The sequence below is a fragment of the Dunckerocampus dactyliophorus genome, chromosome 16 (assembly GCF_027744805.1).
Source record: "Dunckerocampus dactyliophorus isolate RoL2022-P2 chromosome 16, RoL_Ddac_1.1, whole genome shotgun sequence".
In the NCBI taxonomy this organism is placed as follows: Eukaryota; Metazoa; Chordata; class Actinopteri; order Syngnathiformes; family Syngnathidae; genus Dunckerocampus; species Dunckerocampus dactyliophorus.
The window spans coordinates 18,425,823-18,445,275 of NC_072834.1; the positions used below are offsets into that span (position 1 = coordinate 18,425,823).

At 39.7% G+C, this 19,453-nt stretch overlaps 1 protein-coding gene across 10 annotated transcripts in view; it reads right to left on the minus strand.

The window, feature by feature from the left end:
• LOC129169112 (neural cell adhesion molecule 1-like) overlaps positions 1 to 19,453 on the minus strand; it is a 282,683-nt gene that overhangs the window by 88,323 nt on the left and 174,907 nt on the right. The window lies entirely within an intron of this gene.

Genomic DNA, 19,453 nt, shown 5'->3' on the forward strand with positions numbered 1-19,453 from the left:
GTATGTCGCTGGGTGGAGACAGGCCCGCTAGCATACACACAGATAGAGCCCTATAAAATCTATTTTACTTTTCCCCAAATTCTGTTTTTTCCATTTCCATTTTCCAATAGTTTGTTAAAGTGTTTGGCATGGCTACTTTAGCCATCGTCACAGTTTCTTTTTCAACATATCAACTCCATTTCTGAGGCAATGTGTGCTTATAATTCTGTGATTAAAACTTTCCACTCTGGTACATATAGAGGGTCTATTAGATAAAAATAAATAAATCAGCCTGCCATAAAATATGTAACATAACTCCCGTGCACCCGGTGCATATTAAGTAGAGTGTGGTATAAAGATATATGTACTGTATATCAAAGAGCATTTTTGAGATCTTATTTAGTTCAATTAGATCAAACTCTGCCCCTTTTGACATAAACAAGCGGTTCGGGACCTTGTTGAGGAGGTGGTACCCTTCCTACTCTGTGATAACCTGGACCTGAGTCAATACCCTACCCTAATACTTGTTTGGGTTCCTGAAGCAAGCGTTGCATTATGTGGGTGCATCACCTGTAGCAGCGGATAAACAAAATATTAATCTGTATGCAGTTTCTTGGGCACTGGTGTATTTATGTATGGTATTTCCTAATATCTATTAGGGATCTATTAGGGGTAAGGCATTTTAGCGAAGTCATGTATGCATTTATGTATATACACATATAACACATTTTTATAACAATAATAATAATACCTCCAATATGACACAGAAAGCAGTGAAGCAGCAAAGAGTGAATAACATAAGATTGTATTTGATGGTGCACCGTGAGGCTGTTTAGGTACTGCTGTTTTGGGTAGCAGCTTTTAGGAATAGGGGCTGTGTGCAAAGCATCTATTAGATTGGAGGCCACTCCTTCAGCAAGTGTGGTATTTTCAGCCAACTGCTTAAGATCTGAGCTTGAAAGGAAGTTATTAGATCTGCGTAAGGTCCAAGGGCAAAGATGTGCAGTATAAAACAACAGCAATAAAAGGGCGACACTGCTGCCTTGTCCTGGTTCACTGATCACAAACATGAAGCATCCTGCAACAGAGAAGCTCGCGACCGCGATAGAAGTATTTTTAGAGGTAATGATTGATTTTTTCTCTCGGTGTCGACTGACTCATTTCTCCTCGGGCGGCTGTTTTTGAAAGTTTGATGCCGTAAATCAAAGAATATCCTTTAGCAGGCGCACTTTATCTTGTAGCAACAGACTGAAGAACACGGAGTGGACAGTTAGACATTAGCCGGATATGAAAGGCTTCATCAGGACACCTCTCTTTCTTTCTCACGATGGCGGTGAAGCACGCTCGGGAAACTGAATTCTGATCCCAAAGAAATCCCGCTGAGCCTTGTGGTATTTTGACACAAACGCGAAGGAGTCCGTTTGGCCTCGGTCTTCTCACCGGGAGCTTCATGGGAATGCTTGACAAGAATTCCTGCTGTGATCCCGGCACTATGAGACATGGATGTTTCACAGTCGAGTCATCGCACTGTGGCTTCAGTGTGTTTTTTCCCGATGCCCAGGCCAAATAAAATATTAGTTTCCGTTTATAATAGGATAAAAACAATTACACACTATGTAGGGATTATTGTTTTGGAACTACACACCCAGGAGGTCATGTTTTTATTATTTATCACTTCGTATGATTATACAAAAAACAGCTAACTGGCCGATTTGAAGACAGTTAATGTAGTTGCAAAAACAGTCTTTCTTATTTTTTTTTTTTTAATAAAACGTGTGAATAACAAAATTAAGCCATAATTGTCAGGCTGGGTGGAGATTTGAAACAGCATTGACAATAATAAATCTCCAAGCAAAAGAGAGACAAATTCAAGTTAGCCAAGAATGCAAATTCAGCCTGGGTTTGCTAGCTTGTGAGATATCCTCCTACAATAAGTAACAAATCACCAAACAAATCAATGAAGAATTAAAAACAATATTGTTAGCTAAGTGTTCTTGTTAGTTTGCTATCTGGTTAGCTAACCACTTCCTTATTAGATCAGCTGACATTGAGTAAGAAAGTCAGAAATGTCGAAACATAAAAAGAACAAAAAAAAAGTTAGCTAAGTGTATTGGAAATAGAACCTGTGCTTTTTAGTTTGCTAACTGGTTAGCTAGCTACATTTTCACGAGACTGGCCGACAACAAGTAAGAAATCTAAAAAAAAAAAAAAAAAAAGAATTCAAAAAAATTGTTAGCTAAGTGTATTGCTAATACAGCCTGGGCTTGCTACAGCCTGCTAGCTGGTTAGCTAGCTACTATTTAATAAGATCTGTCTAAAATAATTAAAAAATCTCCCAAAAAAATGAAAGAAGAAAAAAAAATCATCGGCTAAGTGTATTGCTAATAGAGCCTGAGCGTGTTAAGTTTGCTAAATGTTTAGTTAGCTACTTTTTCATTCATCATTATTTCGCTAGCTACCTACTTTGCTTCGGCTCTAGTGTACACTACGCATATGACTCGAATGTAGTCTTTAAATAGCTAAAAGTTCACGCTTAAGAAAGGCTAGTGCTATGATGTCACTGATGTGTAATGATGGCAACAAAAATGGCAGAAAAAACAACACTAACACTGCATGACTGAGCAAATATTGAGTCCCTGTTAACGCCATACAAGCACAGACAACCAAACCCTTGCACTGTTTGCTTTCCCAGGTTAGAGGTAGAAACAAAAAAAACATCATATCTATTTCCACCCTTGCGTAGATACCGTACCTCCCCCCCGCTAAGACAACTGGCCAGAAAGCCACTGATCATATCAGCGGCGCTAAAGACAACAATAAGGATTGCTATTCCCTGGGCCATTTCCTCAGTCGGCGTCCTGGAAATAGCCACTTGTACGACGTCTCTGAGAATGGAGAGGCTGCCGAGGCTCATGTGTCAAACGCATGTGGTCGAAAAGAAAAGAAAAAAAGACAGGAAAACGGAAAAGATGCTAGCCCACAGTGCTGTCCCTCCCACAGGTACTGTGAACTCACTTAGATCACCTTACATGACCCCTGAAAAGTAAGCCAACGCGATGTTTAACTACACATTTTTGTTGGAAAAAGCGCTACACGAGCTAAAAAAATCCCTTCACTTTGAGACGTGGGATCAAAAATAAACTAGAACTGCATGGCTGTAGGGCCAATAGTTTATGATCATGTATACTGAAAGTACCATGAGAGTTATTCTTCAAACCATCATGTTCTACTCATAAGGTACTGGAAGCTCCAATACAACATGACAAAAGTCAGCAGTTTTGACCGATGTTGATATCTTGAGTACTGTTAGAAGCAATCTGAAACAAATTGGTATTAATGTTTCTGATGTTCTTATTCATTTTCTTCTTTTCTTTCTTTCTTGGGAGAATGAACAGAACAAGAATTTCATTGCATAGCAGAACTACCTGTGCATATGACAATAAAACTCTTGAATTTTGAATCTTGAAGATCAGAATAAAACTGACCAGTGGTCTGTGCGGAAAAAATAAAAAACATTTTGGACCTTGCCAATGGCCAACAACAACAACAACAACAACATTTTAGTCCATCATTGCAATGGACATTTGCAGGTGTTTTGTATGAAAAAATAGTATGTTGTGACCAAAAGAAAAACATATTGCAGTAAATGACCGCCTAATTTTTGTTTTCTTCAGATGTTTGTACTGAACAACACAGATGCTCCATCTGATTATCAGAAACAGCGACGCAGACAAACTAAATTGCTTGATTCAAATGGTTTTCATGCATTTTTCACGTTTGGGACTAATGAACTAACTAAGCCATTGAATTCACGAGTTGTTTAGCCAAATATAAAATCACAACTTCATCAAAATTAAAGAAAAAGATACGATTTTGGGCCCATGTTGAGATCTTGAGTACTGTTGCAAACTTGCACAATTTGACCATGATCCAAATAAAACTGTGACCGGAGTTCTGCGCACCAAAAAATGTTGCGCAAAGGAACTGACGAACTCAATAAAAAATGTTGTGTAACTTAAAAATGTTATCGCTTCCTTTGAATATATTTTTCTTCTTTTGGTTTTCTCCCGATTACTGTACTGAACAGCACGTACTATAAATACTAATTTACGAACGAACAAACTCACTAGCCAGGCCAAGTTGTTGCATGTTATTTTAACCATGAAGAAAAATGGCCTAGTTCATCAAAGTTAAAGAAAAACATAACATTTTTGCCCCATGTTAAGATCTCGAGTACGGCTGCAAATACGCTAAATTTGAATGTAGTTCGAATGAAACTGTGAGCTGTGTTGTGCGTACAACAAATCTTCGGACGTTTATCAAACCTTGTTGGGATAAAATTACAATAGGTATGCTAATGAAAGACTTGGAAAGGTTACAAAACAACTTTAACTGTGTTTGCCGTATTAGTAGCAGCTTATTAAACCACTGATTAGTAAATCAGGGGTTTTGAGCGCCAAAAACATGTGCTGCTCATCCTCCAGCGAAGAGGATTACAGCCTACTGCAAACAGGCTTTAAGCGTCTAAGCGCCAAAGTTGTTCCATTCCAAAGCACAAATATTTGCACGGCACCTCGTTAATGTAGAAGCAAACAGGAAGTGTTCGACTGACGAGGTTAGCATGCCACTTAATTGGATGCTGGCGTTGAGTGCGGACTGGCGCCGACACAAGGAGGCTACAAGTCAGCTCAGCCGTGCTCGTTAGCATGCGGACGGCGTGAGAGCAAACTCTCTGCAGGCTAGTGCAGACATCATTGGTGAGGGGCCAGACGGAGACGCTTGCATCCATTTCACGTATGCTGGGGAAAAAACAAGAAGCCGGTGGATGCGCTGCTAGGAAGCAGCAACGCAACAATGTCATTTTTATTGCTGCAGCCAAAGACAATTGTCTGATAGTCCTACGGCGGAGAATTTGAAATTGCAGTGTAGCACTGCACTTGCTACAAGATGTGCTTCAAAAACGAGTCTGAAATCGGGCATGTAAGTTTAATGCTATTCTACTCCCAAACTAGCCTCTTGTAACTTGCACAAGCCTTATTAAAACTGTATTATTTTGATTAGGCTAGATTTTAAATGGAGCTTCTGATGTTGTACGATTTATCGCTCAATCAAGGAAAATATGCCTCTACAGTCGGAAAATGCTCATCGTCCGACTAACTCAGATTGAGCGCATCGTACTTCTTCTTTGTGACTTCTTTTCCGGATACTTTAATGCTACCTCCAAACTACACTGTGTCCCAAATTATTATGCAAATGATATTTTCTCTAGTCAATATAAATTACAGTCGTCATAATTTTCAAGTAATTGACCTTTAAAGTACAATTTGAATGTTATTGAACAAACCACCCAATGATAACAGTATTTGTTTTCAAAAAGAAAAACTTAAAATGCACGGTTCCACATTAATATGCACAACAGAGTTTCAAAGCATTTCACTGGTTGTCAAGAACCGAAAATGGTTATTTGTTGAATTTGCAGCATAAGGAAGTCAGATTTACTAAAAGCAAAAGCTATTTCAATACAGGCAAAGTTACATGTTAACATAACATCCCTTCTTTGACATACCTTCAAAATTCTTCCATTGAACTTGTAAGTTTTTGGAGTGTTTCTATTTGAATTTCTTTGCAAGATGTCAGAGTAGCCCCCCACAGCTGCTGTTTTGTTGTGATCTGCCTCCCATCCTCAGGTTTTTTGCTTGACGATGCTCCATAGGTCTCAATTGGGTTGAGGTCAGGGGACAAAAGGGGGCCAAACCATGAGTTTCTCTCCTTTTATGCCCATAAGATGCCAATGACAGGGAGGTATGCTTTGCATCATGAGATGGTGCATTGTCATGCATCAAGATCATTTTGCTACAGACGGTACGGTTCTTCATATTGTTGCATGGAAGAAAGTGGTCAGTCAGAAACTCGACATACTTTGCTGAGGTCATTTTTTGGACAATAAAGGGCCTACCAGCTCTCTCCCAATGATTCAGATCCAAAACATGACCCAGCCACCTACTTGACATCACAACCTTGTTGAGATATGATGGCCATACTCTACTTCAGTGGTCACCGACATTTCTGAGACCAAGATCCCTGGTCTCAGCCATGAACCTGTGCAAGATCCATCTGTGGAGTTATATTTCTGCCTTAACTTTAAGGTAGCAAAGGCACACTTTGAGCCTTATGAACGTGCAATCATTACTGTTGTGTGCACAAGCACATCGTTGCAGCGCTCTGTCACTTCCTCACGCATTCCTCTCTCGCTCGGGTGGGAGACGGGTCGTGTACGAGGCGAACCGGTGTACTAGTGTACCTCTGGACGGGTTTTAGGGACTTGGCTCCTTGCTGGGGCTCGTGGGTTGGCCCACTGCAACCGTTTCTGCTTGTGAGTATTGGTTAGAGGAGGCCAAATAGTAGGTTTATGCAAAACTGCAAGCCCCTGGAGGATCCCCCACCTTGAGGTTCATGGGACTTCAGAGGCACCAGCAGCTTCAAATACCTGTTTGCTGCTTTGTAATGGCTTTTTAGCAGGTGCTCTTTTGATTCGATACGTTTGTCTGGCAGAAACCTTTCTCATTATGCCTTTATCAGCACAATCCCGGCTGTCAACTGAATCAGCCACAAATTTATTCTCCGTACAAAAGTTTTTTGGGAATTTTTGAATGTTTTCATGCCTTGTCCAAGGCATTGCAATACTTGGTGTTTTTTTGTCAGCAGAGAGATCCTTTTTCTTTCACATATTGCTTGAAATCTATGGCATGCTTAATAATTGGGCTCACCTGGCAAACTAAATGTGACAGTTGTCCGAGACTGATATCAGTAATCCAAAGAGCCCCAAGACACAATGTCATCCATAAATTTCATTGAAAATCAAAAAAAATATGTTTATGATACTAAAATCCTTTTTGCAAAATAATTTGGAACACAGTGCAGTATTATTAGCAGTATGACTTCCCTGAGCCTTATTAAATCCTTACTCAACCTAATTGAAACAATATTTAAGATTTATAGACGCATATTTAAAATAGAACTTCCAAAGTGGCATCCAATGCAAATTTTCAAGAAAATGGCGTCTCTGAAGTCGGACAATGCGAATCTCTGTGCAATGTCAGTAAATCTCATGTTACCTCAGCTCGTCGGGTTTACTCAGGTTGAGCGCCTTGTGCTTAATGCTATTATACATCCAAACTAGCTTGTTATCACTTGACTGAGCCTCATTAAAATATTGTAAAAAATGTTAATTCTCAAGTCATATACACAAAATATGCATGTAACGTCAAAAACAGGGCCGCGCAGTATGTCAGCAAATCTCAGTTTGTTAGGTCAGCTCAGATTAATTATTCTTTTGTTTTCTTCTTTGTGTGGCTTTGTATTTACATCTCTGTGTTTACATCTTCATATTGAAGAGTGCTTCATTCATTTTTACACTTTCAATTAAGAATGTTAAGAAAATAATAGGGGTATACGCATTATGTCTCCTTTGCATTATGTTGTTTGTTTTTCATTTTATTTTTTTTTACAGTGGTGAATTTCACTGTACACTTACGTGACAGTTAAATTAAATGTGAAACAAGCTCACATTGCGCTTTGTCTTTAGTTAGCGAGATTATTGTATTGTTTTTTTTTATGTCTTAATATTAATAGTGGTTCTTTTTACATCTGTCATTAGATGTTAAAGTTAAGCTTGAGCATGTTATCATTTGTTTTTTAAATGTCTTAATATTCATTGTCATTCAGGGTCATTGTTACAGTGGTATGATAGTTAATAATGGTAACATGTGACTTCCCTACAGTTTTTTGGCAACAGTTTGTTCCCCCATGAGTCCCCTTCGGCGGTTTACATTCCGAGACCATCCGCAAATGGCAAAAAAACACAAGTTATTGATATGCCCATAAAAATGTCATTTTTTTTACACACTAATCAAGGCTGGGCTATGCTGCTGCGTCTAGGAGCTACTATATACAGTAAAACATCACTTTCTTGAGCTTCACATTGACAGCCTTACTCACACAACACAAACCAACAGGAGGTCATCAACCCAAATGTCTACCTTACATGGTGCAACCAAACATAACAGCATGTAACACGTGACTTTGGGCGAGAGGTGGGATACACTCCGGACTGCAGGGCACATATAGACAAACAATCATTCACACTCACATTCATACCTGTGGACAATTCAATCTATCTATCAAGTCTCCAGTTAACCTTTAACATGCATATTTTGGAAACCGAAACCGGAGTAGCCGGAGAAAACCCCCACACGGGGAGAACATGCAAACTCCACACAGAGATGCCCAAACGGAGATTCAAACCCAGATTTTCCTGATCTCCTGACTGTGTGGCCAACATGCTAACCACTAGGCCACCGTGCGGCCCGCTTTGGTTTGTTTCGTACATGCAAAACAATTCAGACATGATTCAAGGTTGTCCTTCTCTGTCCGCTGTTCAGTTCTTGTTTTGAGTGTGTGCAATATCTATTCATGAATTTGCTAATAATTCTGAGTCGATTGAGTTCTTTTGTACGCCTGCAAATGTGTGTAAGTAGACCTTGGATGCTTGACAGCAAAGATTGTGTTCATGGTCAACAATTGTCAAATACTTGCAGATTTGTTTCTTTTTTTTGTGTTATATTCTTATGACACTGAGCACTATTTCAAAAGGCACACTTAGCCTACTGCCTGCATCGATTCAAAGGCTTCAAACACACACAGTGAAGTGACAGCCATGAGTGACATGTTAATGACAACCAGCCACTTGCGATTACATCTTACATATGTCAGAACAATTTAATTGGTGGCTTGACTGCATTCATACCATAAAAACTGCAGGTCATGAGGTTACCAGGAGTCTATTATTAGTAAGTCATTTGGTTTCGACTCAACGTATCCTGCATATGTCGTCTGTCAGACTCCATGTTATCAAAAACACTGTGATGTGAAGCTACTCTGCAGCACTTTTAACGGAAAATGAATTTGCAAGTGATAGTGTCCTTTTAATTATTCAGCCCTCCAACGAGCATCAAGCGGCACGTCCCTACAATTTGCGCTGCCGACCTAAACAAATGAGCCTTTCAGAGCACATCCTCAAGCTGTCTCCGCCACTTATCATCGACCCGGCGTACGCTGAGGCGAGGCACAAAGCGCTAAGCAGCGTACTAAGTGCTCCTCCGTAACTCTTCACAGCCTTCAGTCATTCAGCGGCCACGGCTTTGTCAGGATTACAGCTGTTGCCGTCATTTCCACAAACCCGCCAAACTCGTTACGTGTCATTGGGAAGTATTACGAAGGAAGGGAGCACAAGGTCTCCCGGCACGAAGCAACCGCTTTGTGTTATGCTTCGTTTACCTCCTTGTACACTTTCATAAGGTGAGGCTAATTTTTGAGACGGTTCCATTAGGCCTGCATTGACGGACAGGCACTACAGAAGTGGAAAACACTATAGGGAAAATATATGTATGTAGTTTTAGCTGTTTGGTTGCACAAAAACAGCATTTCGGAACCTGAAATAGCGAACACTTACATACGAGACTCGAAGTGGAAGTGTCGGAAATTCAACCCGCACCGTTACCATGCAATTTATACAAAAAACGGTAGTCTAAGACTTGCAGATATGTCAAAAATAGTGTCACTTGTGGTGTTTATTTCCACAAAAATGCCGCTTTTGAGCTTGAAAATGCAAACATCTAAAAACAAATCTTGGTCTTGGTATATAGGCTTGGAGATGAATGAAGTATCTATCCATTAATAGTTTCAGTGACACAAAAGGTCTGTTGCGGTAAGGTGGATCAAAAGGGAGAGAATGAAATAAACACATTTTTTAATAATTACTGTCATTTCCGGGCTACAGAGCGCACCCACTAAATTTAAAAAGAAAAACATATTTGTACATGAGGAGAAGGAACGTTCGTGTGGGGAAGTATTTCCATGGCGGACTGCTCAATTGTGGCAGAATCTCATCACAAATACTAACCCGCCCTCTCCTGAGCTAAACATGTCAAAACAAAATGGCGACCTGAAACCGGCGAAAGTTGGCGTAAACACTTCTCTTGCAGAACGTGAATGGAAGCTAGCTGGATTAGCTTAGTTTAGCAGAGCATGCTAGCTGCGGCTGAGTGTGTGTGTGACTCAGGTGGATTAGTATATTTTCACTTTGTTGTGTTTTACCGTTTCCATGTATTAAGCGTTTCACAATGCCCTCTGACGACGTTCAAGTTCTGAGTGAAAAAAGACTAGAGGCAAGTTTATTCTTGCACCTCGCTCGTCTTAACCGTCATCAGATATTCTCAACACACACAGACACACTTCGACCTTCAAAATAAGAGCGCTTTTTGCCACATCTTGTCTTGTGTAAACAAAATCAGGGTGTCATAAAAAATATCTTACATTAAGAATGCAATTGGAATTGCCTATGTGACTACATTTACCTTAATGTTAAGCACGAGCATTACAGTTGTTGTAGATTTTGTAGCAATGTGTGCAGAGGCTGACATCCCATTAGAAACGTTAGCCAGGCTACATCCATTTCTGAATTACTTGGCAAAATTGGCCAATGATGAATCGCATCTATAAATGTAAGGGTTTTTTTTTTTGCATTTTTGCATTTAATAAAATTGTATTCACTAACCCAAAAAGGACACACTCTATGCTGGTAAAAGTGTCATATGTAAAATACAGAATTAAAAAAAATGTAAATGGAAAAATCCATCCATCCATCCATTTTCTATACCGCTTCTCCTCTTTAGGGTCACGGGGGCATGCTGGAGCCTATCCCAGCTGACTTCGGTCAACAGGCGGGGTACACCTTGGACTGGTCGCCAGCCAATCGCAGGGTACATATAGACAAACAACCATTCACACTCACATTCATACCTATGGACAATTTAGATTTGCCAATTAACCTAACCTGCATGTTTTTGGATGGGGGAGGAGCCTGAAAACGCAAATATTTAACCAATGACAGCGGTATTCATTTTGGCATTTCAATTATATGAACGGCAGTTTGGATGGAAACGCAAACTCTAGAAAATGGGTTACAAAATTGATGTTTCTGAAAACAATACCAACTAGGGCTGTCAATCGATTAAAATATTTAATTGTAATTAATTGCATTTTATCTATAGTTAACTCATAATTAATCACAATTAACCACAGATAGAAGTAAGTTTTTATTTGGGCTGTCAAATGATTAAAAGTTTTAGATAATCAGATAATCACGTTTTTCTAATTAATTAACCATGATTAATCACCATGTCACACTATGTCTGAAATATGTCCATTTTTACTCTATTTTATTGAAAAAAAGATACATGACAGGGCAGTCAGACATTACAAGTCCATATTCTCATTTTCAGGTTGAAGATGGACTCAAACTCAACTCCCAAACCTACTGCTGATTTTTTCACACAGCGGTACAGGAAAAAGTGTGCGTCTTTCAACAAGACCATGATTTTTATGCAGGACAATGCTCCATCTCATGCATCTAAGTACTCCACTTCGTGGCTCGCTAGTAAAGGTCTTAAAAAGGTCTTCAAAAATAATGACATGACCTACTTGCTCACCTGACCTAAACCATATTGAGTACTTGTGTGGCCTTAAACGTAAGATTTACAGTGAAGAAAAAAGGTACACCTCTCTGAACAGTGTCTGGGGGGCTTTAGTTGCTGCTGCACAAAAAGTTGATGGTCAAATGATCAAGAAACTGACTTATTCTGACTTTTTAAAAAAATGAAAATAAAATAGTGAGATGGGAATATTTGTGATTTTCTTTGACTTGCCTAATTATTCTGCACACTAATAGTTGCCTAATAATTGTGCACACGAGATATCCTCAACAAAAGCCAAAACCTCCCTTTCACGTACTTAAATATTCAAGTTTGAGGTTAATTCACATTTTGGATTGACCAAAAGCACTGTTATTGTTAAATAATAAAATGAATAATCAGCAATGCAAATTGCCTAATAATTGTGGACAGTGTAATAATAATAAGTGTACAAACGATATGGTTGGATTCGATACAATTCAACGGTTACAGATACACATGGTGTTGTTTTCGGCAAACTCAAAAAACTGTGTTTCAGAGCCTGAAAATGCAAACCTCGGAGAACAAGTAGCACATGTGGTGTGGTGTTATTACAGTGGTCGAACGTCAACCCATGGCCTGGCATAGATATTGTGGCATTTTAAAAATAAAATTGTAAAGCGACAGTAGCACTTGCACTACTGAAAATGCAAGCAGTGGAAGGGTGTACACAAGGTAGTACAGAAGTAAGCAGCATGCGCATCAAGTACTCTACTGTATAGCAGTTCACTGTGCTGAATGTGCTTCCTTTGGACTAAATTTGCCTTCATGTACACACAGAGCCACAAGGTTACTGTTCTCGTACTTTTGCCGTAAATATAAAATCTCCTCACAGTGACGCTCATCGGGCAGATGGTTAGTCCGAAAAGGTCCTCAGCATAAGTGAGTTTAACAACTTCATTTTATAGTACATTACTGAGATGTTTATGGTCATTACTGTCGGCAGCCTTCCAACATGGCCGACTCTCTGCGGCTTCATTTACTCTACTGCAGTCTCTGGCTCGTAAAACCCTCATCGCTTTGGCAAGTTCAGAGCAAGAAGCAGATCTGACCCGGGCAGGCAATGAATGTTTATCACAAGGTCACGGCAACCTTAGTGAACTTTACTCAGACGCAATGCGAGTGAGGACATGTTATTATCAGGATAATTGAATGAGTGCAGTCAAGGAAGGACAGAGGTCTCATTAGGCACCCTTCTTGCAGAAATAGCATAGCGATCTCTATAAATACATGCTTATTCCAAACTACAAGATGCTAGCGACTACTTGTAAAAATAGAAAGACATCATAATATCAATTGTTTAAGTGAAGTTTAAAAGAGGAAAAGGTTGCACAACGACTGATATCCATGCACTAAAATGCAATATGCATGTGATGTATGATTTAAAAAAAAAACAAAATAAAGCTAAAGCTAAAGTCTAAGCGCCATAAAACTAGTTCAAATTACAGATAATGTTAAGCTCACTGAATGCTGCTTATTTTTTTGAATAAAAGGTGCTGGTAAGAAGTAAGTAAGTAAGAGTCAATTGTAAGGTGCTTGAGGATAAAAGCAGTGATTTGCTTGGTTTACTCGGTCGGTATAATAGCAAAGATGCAAAGATGAGATGCGTGTGGGCAGGGCCGCCCCTGGCCAGATTGTGACCCTAAGCAGAATTCTATTTGGATGTCCACGCCCCGACCCCATAACAAAATGATGATCTTTTGTGATCGCAAACAGGGGCGCCACCAGGAATTCTGGCCCCCATGAAAAAAAATCACATTGAGTCCCCGCTGGGCAGCTTGTGGTCACCACATCTCTAAGACCGAACTGACCCTTTAAAAGCCATTTTTATACTATTTGACTTGAACCTGAATTTTGTTGCATGTTTTGGGGTAATATGGTCGTCTCTCGCCACGGTTCCAACATCACTCCCTCACTCTGTCGCAGTTTTTGAAAATGGCCGCTGTTTCGTGGTTGACTATGGCATACAGGTGTCAGTAACGTTACGCTGATGAGACATTACCTTATATTACATTACCTTAACTTGCACTGCATGGAGTCGGCCATGGATGGAGTCCGACATGACAGAGTGAAAATAAGTTCTCCTCCCATCCCGTGTGGAAGTGGTACGTTTTTGCTTCTTACTTTGTCCTTCTTTCCCACTCAGTTTCGAACTCAGTTTAGAATAAATAAATAAATAAATAAATAGTTAACTCTCTAGCTTGCCATGCTTAAAGTGGCGCCTGTCTCTTGTGTCCCTCCAAAGATCCCGTAGCCCGCGCGTAAGAGTTGTGCAATGTAATGTAAACAAAGACCCACATTATGTTCGAGATACTAAAACTATACTAAAACTATTATGGCTTACCATGTCTAGTATATTACGTAATACAAGTGCAAAGGTGACTATAGGGGTGTTATTTCATGTCTACAGGGATCTAATAATCGTAAAAAAATAAAAATAAACAGGTTTTCTATGCTCTAATTACAAAAATATTCCATTTATTAATATAGACTCCTACTTTGTGGAAAGTCTAAAACCAATTAACTGTGATAAGCGTGGGATGACTGTACACAAACTGTTCAATACATTATTTTTTTTAAATTCACAGAATAAACTAATGTTTAGGGCTGGATGGAACCCACACCCCCTGCCTCAAAGGCAGCACTTGTACCATTACACCAGTACCTGTGTACAGGATACCCCATGGGGTGACTGTAAATAATATTTGTGGGCCTTGTTATGTGTTGTGGTCAAAATGCTTTCAATAAACATGCTAGCGTACTGCTAACATTTAGAATAGTTACCAAAATGGTCAATGACTTATGGCCTTATGGACACACCTGTGTGCCTGCAAACACGTTTTTCTCGATGGCGGCTTTATTTTTCAACCAATCTTGCTCAAATTTTACACACATGCTTGTCCGTCCCCAAAAGGTGTGTACCAAATTTCATGGCAGTTCGGCTAAACATGCAAAAGTTACAGTAGGTGGTTTGTAAACGTGTGTGAGAAATGACAACTTCCATGTGGTGGATTTGTCATAAAATACTAGCACAGGCATGTTGATGATATGTAGTATTGCACACAGATCACTAGGTGTCAGTAATAAAGTAAAACAACAGCTACCACAGGAAGTACTGTACAGTACTGTACAGTGTACTGTGACAAATTTTCAGCCTTTTGTGTGTAGCGGTTCAGGAGTAGAAGAGTTAGCTTACACAAACAAACCAGTTTGACTGTACAAAGTCCACAAGAGCTTTTATACCCAAACTGGATGACAGTAAGCAAAGGCAGGGATGTCATGTCCTCTAAAACTCGAGTGACTCCCTCAAAGAGGGTTTTTGACATTGAAAACCTAACACAGCACTCTGAGTTTCATATTACCTTTCAAGTTTTCCTTTTTTCAGCTCGACCTTCCACATCAAATCTATCGCTGTTACATTCTCTGCACACTCAAAAAGGCCCAAAAGAGTGAGTGATTGCCAGTCTGCACCGTAATTAACTAATGGAGCCAAAGGAGCAAAAGAGGCTGCCCCAGTCCCCCGCAAACACCCTCTTTCTTTGCCTGACCCTGAGGTGGCCCCAGTGTCTCCACACCCTGATAATCACTGTGGAGCCTCTGTGGGATCCCTGGCATACTAATAGAAAAGAATCCAGTTTCTAAAGTCCTATTAGGTCTTGTTGTATAATAATACTGATTTCATGTCTTCAACATTGCTTCCGTTGCTGCTGTGTTGTGCAATATACTTGTTCATGAATGACCACATGGTCAAAGAGAACTCTGTTTTTCTTTCCATGCTGCGGGTCAAGACAAGACAAGCTGCGGTCCACAAATAGCACCCTGGCCAGACTTTGGATACTCCTGATCTAGAGCGCAGTACGCTCGCCGTAGGACCCCGGACAGAAGTAGCATCACAGAATGTGGGTCTTTTTGTAGAGCTTTTTCAGCTTCTCTCAGCTCATTATTTTTGTCTTCCCGCCTTAAACTTCAGCTCCCGTCAATGTTGTTAAGACATAACAGCTCGCTCTTGTCAAAGAAAAAGCCTCTGATAGACACAATAGAAGACAGGTAGGCAGTTGCAAAAATCCGCCAGGCTGGAAAAAGACAAATAAATGTTGTTCTAAGGAGGCGGACGGAGACGAAACATTGAGTCATTAAGGCTGTTATATCTGTCAGGAGCATTCTGGTCTTTACCTCGTGAGTTCCCCTACCTGTGGCTGAGGCGATCGATGAGAGCACGCTTGAAAAAACGTATCCACAGTATCGACTAGTCGCATGGCAATAAATAAGATCAGGTTATTAAGGAGTAAAGAACGTAAAATAAGCTCAATGCTGCACCATAAACCTACTTGGGACTTACTGCAGGACACAACTGCGTGATTACGGTGAGGTTCTGCCTTGAAAGGTGCCTAACCAGGTTTTTGCTTCCAAATGTGTGCACTTTTTACAAAATATACACGCTCACTTTGCACTTGTACAAAGTAATAGATGCCGTATATCACATACAACAACAAAACATTAAGCACAGGAAGACAAATTAGCGACACTAGCATAGCTATGTGGTTCTGCAGTGCTAACAATACAGCATATTAGCTTGTGAGCCTAGAAGTTACAGCTCCCACATGTGCAGCTGATTGACAGATAGTTGCCGGAGCTTATGTAGCAAAGGCTGCTTTGTGTCATTCGATACATTATTGCTAAATAAACCTCTAAAGTTGCGTTGAAATAACCGTCACAAAACACTTCAAGCGAACCCTCAATGTACATCACAAGTATTCAGTTTCGAAGATGCACAATTTTGCTCGGTTGTAATAAACACAGCTGGAATCTGTAACGTCGTACAGTTTGGAATTCAGCCAACATATTTGTTACTGCACACCTGTCTCTCTGAAGTCAAATGTTAGCGACATTAACATTAGAATACACATTATGTGAGCTCCAGTGCTAACATTCGCATTTTAACAACATCACACTAAGTTAACCTATCCGCTGAAGAAAAACTAAATGATCAAACTTGCAGCTCCCGAGTGCTGCTGGTTTGCAGAGCTTTATTTTGAGATGTGTAGCGAAGCCTGCTTCATGTCATTTTACACGTTATTGTTTAATAAGCCTCTAAAGTCGCCCAGAATGTTGGATTTCAAACTAAACTCACATAAGATGACATGTGAAATTTCAGTTTAGTGGTTTAGCAAGTTTTGAAAATACACAATTTTGCAAGTGTTTGGTTGGAACCTCTAGCGTCAAAATCTGCTGAGGTCGTATCATTTCGGAATTCAGCCCAGAATTTTAGAACTACACACCTCCGTCTGAAGTTAAACGTTAGTGACATTAGCATAGCTGCCGCATATGACGTACAGTGCTAGCATTAGTTGCACTTCAAGGGCTGCATCACGCTTGATAGCATATTTGCTGAAGAAAAACAAAATGACCAAACTGACAGCTCCCACGTCTATCGTGGCTAGTTGGCAGAGGTTTATTTTAGATGTGTAGTGAAGCCTGTATTTTTTTTCCTCTCTCAAAAGTGGAGCAAAGTGGTGCTCATAAACAGGTTTTAGGGATACACATAACTGTTAGAACATTTTTAAGAACGAAAGAGGACTGACCAACAATGATTCCAAACATTGAGTGACCCTTTTACATTTTGGACACAAATATTTGCTAGTATTAAATCAAGTAATCAGACCAGGACCAGGTCAAGTCTGGTCTGGACTGTTGACAGTGACAAATTGGCACAAGTGTTGTATTTTTTTGCAGTTCAAACTCGCGAAAGCACAGTCAGTCAGCGTTTTCTCTCCCCTTCCCCTCTGGTCATCTCGGATATTCCCCCGACTCACGAGTCAAGTGGTTATCACCTACTTCTCAAAATGCAATTTCTTCCAGATACGAGTCTCGTTTTCGCACACAGGTGGACAGGTACTCGAGAATGTGGATTCTATTTGGCTCGGCTGTCTTAAAAAAAAAAAAAAAAGCAGATACTGGGCGACGACGTGACACAATGAACCCAATCTGAGAGGCTTAGAAGTGGCTGTCAGCCGGACTTTCTTTTAAAGCCGTCAGCATTTTTCGCAAGATGTTCCCATCAGACGAGAAAAAAATCAGCATCACAATGACACACAGGAAAGGGAAAGTAAGAAGGAGTTCTGCTAGGAGAGATGAACCTATTGTGTGTCATGATAAACTGACTTTTATGAAATAAAAGTCTGTGGTCTTGCCGGTGGATGAATAGCGTTTAATTTTGGCATACACGACCCCGGACCACTCAAGACATCAGTAGATGTTAAAAGACGGAAAAAGAAGATGAAAAGGATCTTGACTCTTGAATAGGAGTGAGACGTTCTGCAAAAAAATCTTAAGAACATTTCTACCTAGAAGATCAAAGCACTACATGTCCAAATGTCACTGCAATACAGCTAACAGCCACTAGGGGGTTCGCATGATACGGTAATCACTTGTTTATTGCATTTCATTGGATCCAGGACCGACCGTGATAAGTGAATTTCCATAGTAGGATTCTTAATTTTTGAATGGAATAGTTCCGTAGTGGATATAATAAGAGAAAATAAAAAAGACATAATATGAACTCACACGTGTTAGCATTGGGAGAGTTCCTTGTTCTTTTTTTTTTATTTCCTGTTCTGTGGCTATTGTCTCACTTCATTACTAGTGACACCTAGTGACCTGTGTACAATACTACATATCATCACAACATCTTTCAATGTGTCTTCCCAATTTGTATTTTACTTCATTTAGCCATTTTTACTCTGGAAATTGCTTAATTTAAGCCAAAAAATACATACAATTTGCTTAAATATGCATGTTTTTTGACTAAGAATTAACCATATTCAACCACAAAACAGCGATGATTTATTCATGAATATATTTTTGAAAAACCGTGCAGCTGCGTTATTCAAAACGCTAAGTGGCGAGGGATTACTGTACAAAAATATGAATATGCTAAAATCATCCTTAATAGATGAATTTCTTTCTCGTTTTTAGGATTTTTTAGTTTTTCATGTACTATAATATAACAGATTGCATTATCATATGATATACATCATGTTTTTCCATTTATTATTTCACGTTATTCATTTTTTGAATGTATTTATTATTTTCATTAGATTGTTGTTGTATGTCTGTTTAATGTATTTATTTGAATACATACATTATTTGAATAATGTTGAAATAAAAAAAAAGACTGATTGGCAACTGGAAATTTAAAAATAAATATGATGTCAACAGTCATCACCAAAGTACGAACTTGAAACTTAAACTTAAAAGGGTACACAGCACTAATAATAATTCACTTTTCACAACACAAAACACAGAGTGTTGCGTTCACTGACACTATCATTTCCATGTTTTTTTTGTTTTGTTTTGTTTCACTTGAGTGTCATGCAGGATGTGTCCACTGACATAGACCACCACCCATTTCAACCTGAGCCTGCACGACAGAATTGGACACGGCGGGATGCGTGCGCGGAGGCTACCGTTAAATCCGCTGCAATCTCTTGCAGTCGCTTTCTTGCCTGCGGCCGATCTTTCACTCCTTCCTCGTAGGAGACAAAGAAATCACTCCTGCATGTTGTCAGTCTTCATTATTATTAACTCTTTGCACTTCACAATGTCACAGGACATGTTGGAGTTCATCTTTCCGCTCAATAAGTATCCGTCGGACTGCTATGGACTGATCTTAATCCAACCTTGAATTTGCTGTGATCTCCCGCTGTGCGTTCGTAGCCTCTTACAAGCTCACATCAAGCAGGCCACCTGTGGGGAACGCCGGCTGTTGCATACAGATTCAACTGCACAAATCAGACTTACAAGCTAACATAAACGGCATCAACGGCATCCATCGTGTTTGCGTCAAATGAATCTTGCACACTGTCAGGCATGAAGAGTCGCATTTTGGAGAAAATGATCCCAAT